The sequence below is a fragment of the Camellia sinensis genome, chromosome 11 (assembly GCF_055761805.1).
Source record: "Camellia sinensis isolate YWXY chromosome 11, ASM5576180v1, whole genome shotgun sequence".
Lineage (NCBI taxonomy): Eukaryota > Viridiplantae > Streptophyta > Magnoliopsida > Ericales > Theaceae > Camellia > Camellia sinensis.
This window is the reverse complement of record NC_138971.1, coordinates 106,610,994-106,628,335: the sequence shown is the minus strand read 5'-3', so window position 1 is coordinate 106,628,335 and position 17,342 is coordinate 106,610,994. Positions and strand designations below refer to the sequence as shown.

Here is a 17,342-nt window from a genome sequence, read left to right as displayed (position 1 = left end):
ACTAGAATTTCTCTGGGAGGTTTCTCTATTTCTCTAGACCTCCCAGAAAATTTTCCAAAGAAAATTTACACAATGGCCAAAATCCCAAAGAATTTCTCTAGATAGAAATTTTGTTCAAATCAGAATTTCTCTAGTCCAAACACACACCATATATATACGTAAGAGTACCAATTCTGTTATGTGTCTGTGTATGTGTGATAAGTAAAGTATATCATTCTAAATTTAACAAGTAACACTAGTTCAACTATGCACAACTTAGCAGCACAAATACACATAGGTACAAAAACCAATTTAAATTCAAATCTTCATCAAGTTGAATTGAGTGGTCTAGATTGAAGCTAGAACAGGTTTCAAATTATTAGTGTTTGATGGAAAATAAGGCATCTTTTAATCAATATAGTGGTTGTAATTAAATGATCTTGGAGGTTAAATGGTTTTACATATCAAACTTGAAAAAAAATGCAATCATTTTCATTATCATCAAACAATTTTCAGTAACATACACTGCAAATAACTGAAATAGCAAGTAGTAGACATTCGAAAGCAAAAGAATATGTTTAATTGGGGAGACATTAACAATTGATTCTACAAAATACATAGAATTATGAAGAAATCTACTCACTTCAGTATAGAAGATAGAAGAAAAATATCTTTAAGAATTTCTCTGGATCACTTTAAGCCAGAGAAATTCTCTCAAAATCAATGAAATTCCTAAAGAAATATTTCCAGAGAAATTCTCTTTAACCCAGAGAAAATTCAATTCAAATAAAAAAAAATTCAGTCCAAACCAAAGAATTTCTCTGGACCAATCCAGAGAAAATTTAGTTCAAATCAGAATTTCTTTAGTCCAAACACACACCATATATATACGTTAGAGTACCAATTCTGTAGAAAAATATTGTACTGTTACGCTACACCATATATCAGAATTTCCCCTCTTGCTATCAGATTCTCAATGGTGTCTTCATCCGCCTTCTGTCCCGTGACAGTGAAGTACCTTCGCTCCACTGTTTCCTTGTATTCATCCGCCATTTTGCCTCTCAACCCTTGAAAATCATCCATTATGTCCTTGAGTTTCTTTCCCAAACCACTAACTACAGAAATCCGAGTTCGATCCGCAGATGACCCTAGACCGCAACGGGGAAGTTTACGGTGAGCTGCATTAGACTGTTCTAGACCTTCAAGCTTCTTCATGATGACCTTGACCCATTTTAAGACCTGGCTAACATCCGAGTCCATTCTGGCTCGAAGCTCCTTCATGGTTTTGGCATTGTGGATAGTTTTGCTCTCTTCATTGGATTCCTGCAACTTCTTGTAGAGTTTTTTAACGTCTCTCATGTCTTCCTTGACATTCTCGACATCCTCGAAAAACCTATTGAGGTTGCCTTCCTCGTTTCCAGCTTGTCTAGGGCTGATGATTCAGAGTTGGGATTTGGGGGTAGGGTAGACGAAGATCTTGAAGCTTTTGTTCATTTGGTTGTAGGAGAGAGAGAGAGAGACAGAGAGAGAGGAATCGTGGGCAAAAGTCAAATTTCTCTGATATATGCTTACAGACTTTAGACATCAAAAAATAATTTTGTGGATCTCTTCCATTACGAAAAGTGGAAGAGGGACCCTAGACTAATTTTCCCCTAAATAAATGAAATGTTTCCTTATCTTTATTTTTTTTATGTCAAAAAAAAAATTTAGCAACTTCTCAAATTTATTAATTAAAAAAGGTTTGGATTTCTTTCAAGTGTACATCTCAATTTGAGAGAATTTGAGAGATCTACTACAGGTCTCGTTTTGATGATATGAACTATTTATTTTATAGAGTCTTCTGTATATATCATCTATGAAAAATATAAGATTGATTCCATAATCATAGTCTTTTTATTTCACTGTGTTTATTTCTAATAAAAATGATGGTCTACTTTTTAAAAATAAATTGTCCTTTTCATTAAAAAATGTAATAAAATGAAAATGTTACAATTATTAGATCGATTTAATTTTTTCATAGATGATATATATTAAGGGTTTTACAAAATAAAATTTTCAAATTATTAAAATTGAACATGTGATGAACTCGATGAACTCCTTTCGTTCTTTCAAAGTTAAAATGTGAACTAGAAAAAAGTACACAACCCTGAAGAAACTACTAAAAAAATTGGGTAAATTAAATTTTGCCCCTTTTATGTTTGATCACTTTTTCACTTTGGCTATTGAAGTTTGTTTTTTCGTACTTTAGCTCTTCATGTTTCAAGTTTTTCCTAGTTAACTCTTAAAGCTCACTTATGTTCAAAATTAAACATAAAATGTCACAATAACTGTCACATGACATAAAAAAATATATTATTATAGGGGGTTTAAATTTATGTTAGATATGTAATTTACATATGATAAAATATTTTTATACCACATGACTATCGATGTGTTATTTTCTGTCTAATTTTTAATAAGAATTAGTTTTAGAAGTAAAAACGCCCCAAAATAATTAGCATTAACCCATCTCATAACAGTGCTACAATTGATCAACAATCTCATAACTTCTATTCATTATTTCTTTGATCATTGCAAAAGATGATTATGCAATATGTATTCACAAATTATAAATTCTGAATCAATAACATATGGCATGGATACAAGAGTAAAAAGAGAAGTAAAACTAAGTAATGAATTGTCTTAATGGTCACAACTTTTCAAGACGATACTTGATTACAACAAAATGAGTTTAAACTCAATACAAGTAAGCCCAAGGCTTAAACAAAAAACAATTACATCAAGAAACCAAAAATGAAGCCTTAAGCTCCAAGTCCTCCCAAGCTACATCCTTGGTGGAGGCATATTATCAGCACCTAAAAGTTGTTTTTTACATAGGGTGAACCAAAGCCTAGTAGAGATACTCTAACACAATGTATGAATCTTAGCATAATTATAAGGTGAAATGCACATGCATGCCATTTGTCAAACATTCCTCGTTTTCCATCTCAAAACAATGCAATGTAAGATTATAAATCAATTTATGAAAATCCTTTTATAACAAAAAATAGGGCAATGGATACAAAACACTGGGAATCTCTAAGTACGTGTCTGCCAGTAGGCCACATAAGCATTATCAAATCCATTTTACCAGTACTAATCGGAAGGATCGTTACCTAACTGCACGGGTGTTCGGACTTTCATTAAGGACACACAAGCCAACATCATCACCACAACCACACCCTCTAACGAGATTCACCAAGGTATTCACCTATTTTTCTCAAAATTAATACATTTACAATGTTCAATAGGAAATTATGCTCAATGCACAATGTATGAGGAAATAGTTTCAATTCAACCTAATCCTCATGCAATGTTTACAACAATTAAGACTATCTTCTACTGATAGTCCAAAATAGGAATTTCTAATCAAACAATTTTATCAATTACAATAGGAGTGATACTACATATCCAACTCCACCATCATCATCAATATAAACATTGTTCTAATTTCACAATACCTAACATAATTTTCCATTTCCATTCACAAATCCAAATATCCAAAATTTAGGGCAAAATCTCATTTTCTTACAAAGTTGATTTTAAGAAAAGATATCCGCCATTTTAACCCATCTCAACCATATATATATATATATATATTCCCATAATCATTTTCAAGAGGCCATTTGGAAAACCCCTCTTTTGATTTCAAACTCAAACTCTACGTTTTCTTAAAAACCTCCATATCAATAACCATTTTCAAAGAGCAAATAACTAAGCTAAAAATCATATAAAAGAGTCAAAGAAATTCTTACCTTGAAATAGAAGACAAGAAGAAATAATGGGTAGAACTTGACGGAGCCGAAAACACTAACTTCTATTAGAACGAAGCCCTCGATGTGCTCTATCTTTTATTCCAAAAGACTAGAGTGAAGAAATCAATGGATTGAGAGTATTCGAAGCTAGAGTACAAGAACTCGAGAGAGAAGGTAGAGGTTTTAGGGTTTTGAAATGTTGAGAGAGAGAGAGAGAGAGAGATGAAAAAGTGACTCAAAATGGCTTTTTCTCGAACTAATATACGTGCAGACCGCTCGGGCAACCAAAACACCACTCGAGCGAACAGACATAATAAGTGACACCGCTCGAGCGATCAAAACAACCGCTCGAGCGTACAATGAGCCCCTCTCAGTAGTTTTGCAGATTGTAAAATATCGTTCGAGGGCAAGAAGTGTCTCTCGAGTGCAGATATCACACTTCTAGTAGTTTTACAAACTATAAAAGACCACTCAAGCACAAAAAAGACTGCTTGAGCGAAGAAGCAAAAATCTGGTAACAACTCTTGGAAAAAGTAAATTTCCAACCTGTTTCAAACGCAACCAAAACTCCCAATTACCAATCTCAACAAGCAAAAAGATGGAAATGAGACAAACAACAATAAGTACACGGGTTCTCGGATTTAAAAGCAAGAAAATTAGTCGGGTCTAAACCAGAATCGTTATAATCTCCCCCCTTAAAGAATTTCGTCCCCAAAATTTAAAATTAACTAACATTCATTGAGATAAAAACCAATCACATATCATCCGAACTTGTAACAAGGATACACCGAGTTGTTTAACATCAACTATTATTATTCAATTCTCCAAAACATGTACAATGTTTATATATATATCACAACATAAATGAAATTTCCAACACAAGTCTCAAATATCAACAAATAAGTCCGGATACTTCTCACGACTTCTGTCTCACACTCTCAAGTTACTTCCTCAACCCCGTGGTGTCGCCACAACACCTTAACCAAAGGAATAATCTTACCTCGCAAAACTTAGTCTCGAGAGTCTAAAACTCGTACCGATCTCTTCTTATATGAGGCATTCTCATCTACCTCCAACTCAGTCCAATCTAACACATGCGAAAGATCTGACTCGTACTTCCAGAGCATACAAATATGAAATACCTCATGAACCTTGAAAAGTTGGGCTGGCAAGGCCAAACGATAAGCTACCTTCCTGATCCGCTCTAGAATCTCAAAAGGCCCAACAAATCTAGGAAACAACTTCCCTCTACTTTGCAAATCACATTAAACCCTATCTCGGTGATATCTTTAGGAATACGTGATCTCCTACCTCAAAAGATAAAGGTCTCTTCCTACGGTTGGCATAGCTCTGAGCCGAAACCAACCTCTTATGGATAAGCGCAACCTTCTTAGTCATTTCCCGGACTAGTTTAGGACCTAACATAAATGCGTCACCCACTTCGGCCCAACACACTGGAGATCTACACAGTTGGCCATATAAGGCCTCAAATGGCGCCATACCAATACTCGCTTGAAAGCTGTTGTTATAGGCAAACTCCACTAAAGGTAAATGCCTCTCCTACGACCCCTTAAAATCCAGAATACAACCCTGAAGCATGTCCTCTAAGATCTGAATGGTTCACTTGGATTGCTTGTCAATCTGAGGATAATAGGCGGTGCTAAACGTCAATCTAGTGCCTAAGGCATTCTGTAGGCTCTGCCATAACTGATTCGTTAAGGGAGGATCTCTATCCGAAATGATAGTCACAATGACCCCATGAAGTCGAACTATGTCCCTAACATAAAGGTCGGCAAGACAATCTACCGAGTCACTTGTGCGCATAGGTACAAAATGTGCTGATTTAGTTAACCGGTCGACTATCACCCACACGACATCATTACCCCGTTGAGTCCTTGGAAGACCCACAACAAAATCCATCACGACATGCTCCCACTTTTACCAGGCTATAGGTAACCCGTTGGTCGCTGATGTTCGGCCTTCACTTGCTGACAAGTAAGGCACCTCAAAACAAATAAGGCTACATCTCTCTTCATCCTTCTCCACCAAAATTGATGGCCAAGGTCGTGGTACATTTTCGTGCCTCCCGGGTGTACAGCAAGGCGTGAATGGTGAAACTCTCAGAGTACCTCCTCTCTACAAGATTATGGCATGAAAAGATGGTCCAAATACCTCACACTCAAGTTAGAGTGCACGCTCAAGCCCTTCTCTATATTTCCACTAGCTATCTTCCCTCTGGTAATCTCTATTTCGTGATCACCACTCTGTGCTTCTATAACTCGGCTTACTAGCGTAGGTTGTGCAACTATAGTGAACAAAACGGCCGACTCAACGGACTCACCAAGATGCAAGTCAAACTCGCCAATAGCACTCAACATCTCCCATTCTCGGATGGCAATACTAGCTACACTGCTTATTGACTTCATATTCAAAGCGTCGACCACTACATTGGCCTTTCCCGGATGATAGTGTAACTCAAACTCATAATCCCCCTTAAACTCCATCCACCTCCTTTGTCTCAAATTCTTTTTTTTTTTTTTTTTTTTTTTTTGTGAAAATAGATACTTCAAACTCTTGTGATCGGAGAACACCACGAATCTCTCATCATATAAGTAATTCCTCTAGATTTTTAAGGCAAAAATCATTGCCGCTAGTTCTAGGTCGTGAGTAGGATAATTTCTCTCATGAGTTTTCAACTGCCTCAAACTGTAGGCTACCACCTTCCCTTCTTGCATCAACACACAATCCAAACCTTCCCGTGACGCATCACAATAAACTGAATAACCCTAACCCCTCTCCGAAATAGTCAATACTGGAGTAGTGGTGAGTCTAACCTTAAGCTCTTGGAACGACATTTCACAAGTCTCACTCCACACAAACTTCATTCAATTCCTTGTCAATCTAGTCAAATGTGAGACCAATCTAGAGAAGTCTTTCACAAAACGTCGATAATACCCCGACTAAGCCCAAGAAACTCCAGATCTCAAAGGCATTATTAGTTTGTTCCCAATCTTACACTGTCTCTATCTTAGAAGAGTCTACCATCACCCCTTCTCCAGATACCACATGGCCTAAGAACTTAACTTCTTTTAACCAGAACTTGCACTTCCTGAACTTAGCATATAAACGGTGGGCTCTAAGTAACTCAAGTACGCTCTACAAGAGTTCCTTGTGTTCCTCCTTAGAAGATGAGTTGATCAAGATGTTGTTAACAAAGACAACCACAAGACAGTCTAAGAACTCATGAAAAATTCAATTCATTAAATCCATAAACAAAGTCAGTGCATTGGTTAGCCCAAAAGGCATCACTAAGAACTTATAACGGCCATACAGCGTACGGAATGCTATTTTCTAAATATCTTCCTCTTTCACCCTCAATTGGTGATAACCCAACCTTAAGTCAATCTGAGAAAAGCAACAACCCCCATCAATTGGTCAAACAGATCATCTATATGAGGCAGTGGATACTTATTCTTAACAGTTACCTAGTTCAACTTCCGGTAATCAACCCCCATCAATCTCACAACCGCAACATCCCTGGTCCAAGTCAACCTTACCCCCACCAGGAGACTTTATCCTAAGTGGAGATGCTAACTGAGCCACTTCTAACCACAAAACCGATGCTAATGTAGACAAAATGAAGGAATGAGATGCACTAGTGCCAATAAAAACATTGGTAATATAATTGAAACAAAAAGTTACGTCTCAAAATAGAGGGTGTAGGCAACTGATTTGGCATGGTAACAACATACACATGTCCTGTAGGTCTCTATTCCACCTGCTCACGCCCTCGGAGTATAGGACTGATAAGCGGATTGAGCCGAAGAGGCCTTTTGAGTGGCCCTCGAGGCCTATATTAACTAGGTAGGTTGATGGCTCTGTTTCTTTCTCGAACCAGACACACCAAGTGTGCTACCTATCTGAGGGCAAAACCTCTGGGGATGGACTTGGTTGTGTCTTGATGCAAGAGGGAAAAGTTGTGGCCTACGGTTCACAACAATTGAAAACCGATGAGTATGTCAAGGATCGAGCTGCCTGGTCAACTCGCGGGAGTCCAGGGGGCAGCGCCCTTTGGCGAGTCCTAGGGCAGCGCCCTAGTGGGGTTGAGGAGCAACGCCCCCGAAGCAAAAATGCAGAATGCATTAGAAGTTGCTTGTCCACTCAAGCGGTCGTTTATGCGCTCGAGCAGAGAATGTTTGGTTCTAGAAGTTTGACCTATCTGCAAAAGTACTGGGAAAATGTATTTGATGCTCGAGCGGGGCTTTCCACGCTCGAGCGAACCATGTTATATCAGTTCGTGAATCTGATATTTCAAATCACTTTTGTATATCTCTCTCTCTAAAAACCCTTTCCTCTCCCTTCTCTCTACATTTCCCTACGCCAAATTGGATCGAAACCTTGATTTCTCAAGATTCATTAGAGTTCTGCCATAGGTTCTTCATCAAAGTTGGTTAACTTCTCGAGGGCTTCGTTGTGTGCGGTGAAGATCGAGTTTCGACACCATTGATTTTGGGAGTTTCATCTCATTTCTTCTTCAAAACTTGAGGTAGGGATTTTCTTAGAGTTTTATATATATTTTTTGCAAGATCTATATGATTTTCAAAATCATCTTTCGATAGCTTTGAAAATTGATTGTTGATTCAAGAAATTGAACGATTTTGAAAGTGGATTTGTCTCTTGTTCTTTTAAAATGATCTTATGGGTTTTGATCTTCGTTGATTAAAAAAAAGATGATTTTGGAAAGTTTTCTTTCAAAAGATTTGCGTTGTATAGTTTTGGTGAGAAAACCTAGAATTTGGGAATTTTTTTAAAAGGAGACTGAAAATCCATGAATGATATTGTTATATTTATTTTGTGTGTCAAAATAAATTGATGTTTGGAAAACTTCTTATTTATATTTATATAAATGATGAATTTCAGGGAATATGAGAATTATTGTTCATTTTGGAAATTATTGTTTAAAACGTTGAAATAGTCTTGAAATAACTAATTGTTGAGGGTACTTGAGAAGAGGGAATTATGTTATTCCTTGGATGATGAATTGGAATAAAAGTATTTATATTCATCTTGTGAAATTGACATGTCAATTCATTTGATTACATTAAACTTTGAAAGTTGATTTGAAAACTTGTATTGAGAAAAGAATGTTGAGAAAAAAGTTTTCATGGAATGGTTTTGGGGTAAATACGTTGGTAAGTCTTGATAGGTGGTGTAGATGATATTGACTAAGTTGGCCTGAGAGTTCGTAGTGAAAGACCGAAAACCCGCGCAAATAGGTGTCGAGCCTTCCGGTTAATACCGGTAAAAATGACAATTTGGTAGTACTTGTATAGTCTACTTGCAGACATCAACCTAGGGATTACCAGAGTCGTATTTACCGCCCTTGAAATAAATTGTTTAGTTTTGAACAATTGAAATTGCGTGATATCATTGAGTATGATGGTTTTCAAAAGATAAAAATGTGATTTATCTTCAAAAATGGCATATCATAGTATGTGTATTTCATCTCTTGAGACTTGTATAAAATGTATATATTTTGTTAAGAATTTCCTACTGGGCTTTATGCTCACCCTACGAGATTTTTGTGCAGGAAAAGATTTGGAGATCCCACCCAACTAGGGGCGTGGAAGTATGTGTGTTGGGAGTACAATACGCTCATTTTGCTGTGACTCTATGTGTAAGGTGTCACGACCCCATTCCGCCCCTAGTAGAATGGTGTCGTGATGGCCAGTAATCCGAGATTACCAAAGGCCAACTTACAAAGATTCACACACAAACAAAGTATACATATGGGGCCTACATGTGCGGAAGCAATATATATAAATCTAAGTAGTCCATAAGAGCAGTGCATAGATCAAATGAAATGACATACATCTTTACATAGCTTTACAACTTGGGTACAAATAAAATAAAGTACAAATATTGCATCTTGATCAAGAGGTTTCTCAAGCCAACATAACAAGATACATGAACTACAACTCAAGAAGCTTAGTCTTTAAGATTTGCTGGCATAACAAGGATCAAACATCATCTAGCAAAATACATCTCGGCGTCACCGCCTTCTTGATTGTTACCTACATATATATAAGGAGAGGGTGAGCTTGAATACTCAGTGAATGGTATAAGTAATAAAGGGGTTAAATGAATGATTCCCGAGGTCCTTGTCAAAACAATACATAACATAACTTGTACAAAACATACTTGGCAGAGATCAGCCATCCGTTCATAGACCGTCGATGGCCGAGATCTCACAAACTTGGTGCTACTTGGGCTTAAAGTTCCCTAGCATGGGAGGACTTGTGCTGCAAATGCTTATAGTCCCCCAGCATGTACGGACTTCCATGGATTGTGCTACAAATGCTTATAGTCCCCTAGCACGTACGGACTAGTGCCACAAATGCTTAAAGTCCCCTAGCACGTACGGACTTCCATGGATTGTGCTACAAATGCTTATAGTCCCCTAGCACGTACGGACTAGTGCCACACATGCTTAAAGTCCCCTGGCACGTACAGACTTGTGCTATAAAGGTTTAGAGTCCCCTAGCACGTACGGACTTCCAAGAATGTCATCCAAAACAAGGCTAATACTTGATACACAAAATAGGGATAATCATTCATGCTTAACAAATACTTTTTCTAAACAAAGCAAAGCAAGGCTTATCAAAACATGATAACATAGCTTTATTAAAAATACCACTCACATAGTTCTTGGGACGTCGGAATCAAAGCAAAGGTCCAAGTCCTACAAACACATGGCAAAGTCTATTGAATGTACTTCTCAAAACAAGTCTTACATGCATGCAAACGACCTCGGCGGTCTTTCAAACTAAGTCAAGACAAGGCAAAACATGCTGAAGTGAAGCACTATTTTACATGTCGGGAAGACATGCTGGGTACCAACCAGGTCTTTGCCGAGGTCCCACACCTCCTTGCCGAGGTGTGGTCCCGGTGGCCACATTCATGGAAATGAAGTCGAGAAAATCTTGGTTTCCCTCTTGATGAACATGAAGAACATAAAGAACATGGATGCGAAAATCATAACTTGTTCATACAAAATCTAGGATTTCATGCTATAAGTTCGAAAACATGGACCTGGGTACCCATACTTGAAGATCTTGGGAAAACAAACACAAAAACATGGATCTTAATGCAAGCTTCCGGATCAAATCATGACTTTTCTTCAAGAACACATGAATATCATATTCTCTTTCTAAAACCGAACTTCAAAGCAATGCATGGCTTTCAAAGCATGCTCGATCATGCAATGCGGCTAGATGAGCAATAAGAATAGCAAGATCAGATCAAGAATCTAACCTCAAGACGTGGATCTAACGGCTCAAGGTGTGAAGATCAAGCTTGGAATCTACTTCTCTCTCTAAGAACTTCTTCTCCCCTCTTCCTAAAGCTTCTCTCTCTTCAAAAGCAAAGATATGGAAATGATATGGTTTCTCTCTCGGCCGGCTGATTTAACATTCAGCTCGGACACATGGCACTACCGAGTTGGTTCTCCTCAAAGGGTGATTGAAAGACAAGACATGTGTAAGACAAAGTGTATTTAACAAGCTAGGCAGCAAGGGCACCCGACTTTCAAAGGCATCGGCTAATGACAAGGCATCGGCAAGTAAGGGAATAATGATCTCGACTAGGAAGGACAACACTTGGCCTAGCTGTGCCACACCTCGGCCTAGATGTGCCACACCTCGGTCTAGGTCGTACCAATCCAGGAACAAGATCACTTAGGCGCAAAGGTAACATCTCGGCCTAGATAATACACATCTCGGCCTTGGTGATACACACCTCGGCCTAGATAATGACATCTCGGCCAATATGCCAAGACGAAGGTGGAGGTCAACCAAAGTGGTTCCAAGATAGTTCTAGGCTTAAGGTGACCTCGGCTAAGAATAACCTAGGCTTAACATGACTTAGACTTGGCATGACTAGGCTTGAGACAGTAAGGAAGGAACAAAACATGCAACGCACTTAAGTAAAACAAGGCAAGATTGGCAATGTAACTTAACATGGCAAAACATATAAATGCATGCAAGCATGACTAAGGCATGAATATAGGTTGTACATAAGGTAAGGGCTATGTTTGTGTGGGTTTAAATAACCGTTTTGTGTAACCAGGCTTAAGCCATGGAAACTTATAAACCCTTGGGGGTATTTATTGTTTATTTACTTGTTGGATTAATGTATTGTTGCATGAAGAACTATTGTATCATGTAATGTAAGTTTGGAGATTTATATTTGGTTTTCCTTGAAAGAACCATGATTGTTGTATTATCATTTGGGCTAGAAATTTGGCACCTTACAAAAGGAGTGGGTCAAAATAATGTGGCCTCTCCACCGGCCCCAAATATAATGGGGGCTTTGGCCAAGAGATGGCAGGGGCTCTTAGAGAGTCCATGGACATATTGAGAGCCAAACAAGCAATTAGGACCGTAGAAGGAGAGACCAGAATACTTTCCTGAAGAAGGAATTCTTTCGTTCAAACCCTTCTGAGTTTAGTGCCCGACCGTATGAAAGCAGATGAGTGGTTAGAGCAGATTGTTAAATCTTTTGAGAGCTTGGACATTCATGAGAGTGAGCTTCGGGCGGCATTGGCGGCCTATCAATTAAAATGAGAGGCCAGGTAGTGGTAAAAGTATGCCAAGAGCTAAATTAAGCACACATGAGAGGCATTTATACACACTTTTCAAGAGAAATTCCTCCATCCCACTGCTAGGGAATGGTTGAGGAGGCAGTTGGAGGAGTTGTTACAGCTCGACACACCTATGGCTGAGTTTGAACCCACTTTCACCAGTCTTTCCCATTTTGCACATGAGCTTGTGACAACAGAAGAGCACTAATGTTTAGAATTTTAGAAGAGATTGAGGCCAAAAATCTTAATGAAGGTGGTAGGTAATATGATTCACGATTATGATCGGTTAGTGAAGGCCACAACACATGTGGAAATCATGGTAGAGGCAAAGGAGGCAAGACAAAAGTTGAAGAGGACGGGATACTTGGAATCTCGGGGTGATTCAGGATCCTTCAAGAAGTCTAGGGGTTCATCACCATCATTTCAGTCACCACCACAACAGACCAAGTCTTCGGGTTCTGTGATGGGTAGAAGTTCAGGGAACACAGGATAAACCCGTGGTGCGTGTTATCGATGTAGCCAGCTGGGTCACAAAGCTTTGGAGTGTGGACAAAAGGGTGGGCCACAGTCTCCGTTTGCTCGTTCTTTAAGCCAACCTCAGAATAGTGGTCAGGCTCCATCGTGTTATCAGTATGGTTAGCCAGGGCATTTGAAGAAGTTTTGTCCACAGAGAGCAGGGTCAGCCAGTATGTTAGGATCTCGCCAATCAGGAGGTTTTCAGATGGGTCAGGGCTAGAGACAACCTCATCAGCTGGTCCAGTCGGGTTAGGCATCCAGGGCAATACACGTGGCCACATCTGCACAATCTGTGCAGTAGGCCTATGTTTCAAGACACGACCTAGGAGAGCGAAGACCACAAGGAAGGGTATATGTTGTCACCGCATCAAAGCAGTCTTTAGGACCATCCGTTATGAAAGATACATATCTTATTTTCAATACTTGGGCCAGTGTGTTAATAGATACTGGTGCAACTCACTCATTCATAGCATCTACATTTACATCCATGTTGGGTTTTGAAAGTAAGCAACTAAAGTCTCCGCTTATGGTAGAGTCACCCGGTGGGGGTAAGACTGTCTTGAATCAAGGATATCGCGAGTGTGTAATTGAGGTCACTGGTCATTGACTTCCATTCAGTTTTGAGTTATTAGATATGTTTGGATTTGATGTCATCCTCGGCATGGATTGGTTATCCTCCTACCGTGCCATCATAGACTACTATCGTAGAAAAGTCACTATGTGTACATCGGGTGGTGATTGTTTATCTTTCTTGGGAAATAGAACCGATAGATTGTTACCGCCATTGTATGACCCACGTGGTCGAGGCGAACTTATCTCTCTCCTAGCAACTTTCTTAGATGATGAGAGTGGTAGGGTTCAAGATGTGTTTCTAGGGTGGTTTGTGAGTACTCAGATGTCTTTCTTGAATATCTCACTGAATTACTGCCTCACTATGAGGTTGAGTTTTCCATAGACTTAGTGTCGGGAACAACATCTATCTCCATGTCACCGTATAGATTTGCACCAGCTGAGTTGGTTGTCCTGAAGGAACAATTACAAGAGTTGCTAGATAAGGGTTTCATATGCCTCAACACTTCACCGTGGGGAGCTCCGACTCTTTTTGCTAAAAAAGAAAGATGGTTCATTGAGATTGTATATAGATTATTGCATATTGAATCGAGTTACGGTCAAGAATAAGTATCCATTGCCTAGAATAGATGACCTTTTTGACTAACTTAAAGGTTCATGTTATTTTTTGACGATAGATCTGAGGTCAGGTTACCAAAGATATTCCTAAGACGACCTTTCGTAACTACGGGTCATGGATGAGGATATTCCTAAGATATTCCTAACTACGGGTCAGGGATGAGGATATTCCTAAGACGATCTTTCGTACTAGATATGGTCATTATGAGTTCATAGTCATGCCTTTTGGGTTGACCAATGCACCTACTACATTCATGGACTTGATGAATCGAATCTTCCGAGAGTTTCTCGACAAATTTGTAGTTGTCTTTGTAAACGACATTCTCATCTACTGGCCTTCCAAGGAGGAGCACTAAAGGCACCTCCGCATTGTCCTACAACTCCTTAGAGAGCATCGCCTGTATGCGAAGTTTGAAAAGTGTGAGTTTTGGCTCTCAGAAGTGAAATTTTTGGGGCATGTAGTTCGGGGATGGAGTTACAATGGATTCTTCCAAAATTAAGGCTGTATAGAATTGGGATCAACCTAAAAACGCATTTCAAATTCGTAGTTTCCAAGATCTAGCTGGTTACTACCGTCACTTTGTAAGGAATTTCTCTTCTATAGCATCACCTTTGACTAGATTGACTCGTAAGGGGGTGAAATTCGTTTGGAGTGAAGCTTGTGAGAAATCCTTTCAGGAACTAAAGCTTAGGTTAACTATCGCTCCTATTCTCATTATACCAGAACGTGAATTGGGATATACGATGTATTGTGATACTTCTAAGGAAGGGTTGTGGTGTGTTTTGATGCAAAAGGGCAGGGTAGTAGCATACAGTTCTCGATAATTAACGACTCATGAGAGAAATTACTCGACACATGACCTATAGCTTGCCGCTGTCATATTTGCTTTGAAACTTTGAAGACATTATTTATATAGTGAGAAATTTGAAGTATTCTCCAATCATAAGAGTCTAAAGTATCTATTTTCTCAAAAAGATTTGAACTTGTTTCAACAGAGATTGATGGAGTTTATGGAGGTTTACGACTTTGAATTACACTATCATTCCAGGAAGGCCAACATAGTGGCTGATGCCTTGAGTAGAAAATCCATAAGTGCCATGACTAGTCTCGAAGTGAGGGAATGAGAGATGATGAGGGATATTAGTGAGTTTGACTTGCAACTTCGCGAGTCCTCTGAGTAGGCTACACTATTCACCACTATCTCACAACCAATGCTTGTTACACGAGTAGTGGAAGCACAACAGGGTGACCCAGAAGTGAAGACTATTCGAGAGAGAATCTCCAAATGAATGGAAAAGAAGGATCTAAATGTTTATGCTGATGCGAGTGTCCGTTATTTTGACCGGTTGTCTATGCTTGAGACTATTAGAGATGAAGTTCTTCAGGAATTCCACCACTCTCACCTTGCAGTGCATCCCGGAGGCACAAAAATATAATATAACCTTAGTTGTCAGTTTTAGTGGAAGGGTATGAAGAAGGATGCAGCCTTGTTTGTGTCTAAGTGCCTAACTTGTCAGTAAGTCAAAGCCGAACATCAAAAACCCACGGGATTATTACAACCTCTACTAATTGTGGAAGTGGGAACATGTCAACATGGACTTCATTACGGGTCTTCCTAGAACCCAAAAGGGTAATGATGCGGTATGGGTGATTGTAGATCGACTCACCAAATCAGCCCATTTTCTTTCCATGAGAGAGGGGGATTCTGTTGAATATTTAGTTGAACTTTATATTTGTGAAATCATTTGACTCCACAAAGTTCCTGTGAGCATAGTGTCTGATGGAGATCCCTATTTCACTACTAAATTGTGGCAGAGTCTTCAAAGTGCTTTAGATACTCAACTTAATTTTAGTACCGTCTACCATCCTCAGACCGATGGGCAATCTGAGTACACCATACAAATCCTAGAAGATATGCTAAGAGCGTGCATGTTAGACTTCAAACGGTCTTGAGAGAAACATTTACCTTTAGTTGAGTTTGCTCACAACAATAGCTACCAAGCTAGCGTTGAGATGACACATTTCGAAGCTTTGTATGGGTGTCCTTGCAGTTCATCGGTTTGTTGGGCTGAGATAGGGGATTCACCTATGCTTGGGCCCAAGTTAGTTCGTGAGACCATCAAGAAGGTAGCTCTCATTCGGAAGAGATTAGTCATGGCTCAAACGGTCAGAAAAGTTATGTTGATCGGAGGCAGAGACCGTTGTCCTTTGAAGTAGGAGACCATGTATTTCTAAAGATCTCACCTAGGAGGGGATTGATGAGGTTTGGTAGAAGCAGGAAATTATCTCCCTGATTTATCGATCCTTCTGACATTATAGAATGGATAGAAGAAGTTGCATATCATCTTGCCTTACCACCATAATTCTCCAGAGCACATAATGTGTTCCTTGTGTCAATGCTTCATAAGTATGCGCCTGATCCTTTCCACGTGTTAGATTAGATGGATATTGAGGTTGACAAGGATGCGTCTTATGAGGAGAGAGCGATTCAAATTCTAGATACCCGGGAGCAAGTATTGAGGGGTAAGACCATTTCATTAATCAAAATGTTGTGGCGTCATCATGGTGTTGAGGAAGCGACTTGGGAGCGTGAAGCTGAGGTCTGCGAGAAATACTTGAATTTGTTCCAAAATATGTAATGTATCCACATGTATTGCTTTTCCTTTGATAAGCGGTAAACCGAGTGTAATCCATATTTTCTTATTCTTTTTCCTTCTTTTGTTACTAGAAATGGTTTGTTCTCTATTTGGGGATTGTTAAGAACCGATGATTATTACATTATTAGCATATCATTGATGTTGTGTTAAGGATTGATGTTGTTTTAGGGGCAAAATTCCTTAAGGGAGAGAGATTGTGACAATTCATTTCAGGTGACTGCTCGAGCTGTGAAAAGATTGCTCGAGCGGAGTTAAGGTGCTCCTAGTAGTTTTTTTGTAGGTCAAAGGGCCGCTCAAGAAAACAAGTGGTCACTTGAGCAAAGATGAAAGGTTCCCAGTATCTCGTTTTGCAGGCAGAGATATTGAGAGGTTCTATTCACCGCTCGAGCGGTTTGCGCGATTTCAACAACTTAAAAAGTCACTTTTTAGATCATTTCTCTCACTTTTTTCTTTCTCACTTCTTCCTTCCTCTATAGCTTCTAAAACCCTAGCTTCTTCTCTCTAGAAATCTTTCATTTCTACTTAGATTCACAAATCCATTGCTTGCAAAAGTTGAAATTTAAATT

At 39.0% G+C, this 17,342-nt stretch overlaps 1 pseudogene; it reads right to left on the bottom strand.

Annotated features, from left to right (window-relative positions):
* Window positions 1–906: 906 nt before the first annotated feature.
* LOC114277965 (syntaxin-125 pseudogene) lies at window positions 907–13,187 on the bottom strand (annotated as a pseudogene).
* Between the last annotated feature and the right edge of the window lie 4,155 nt (window positions 13,188–17,342).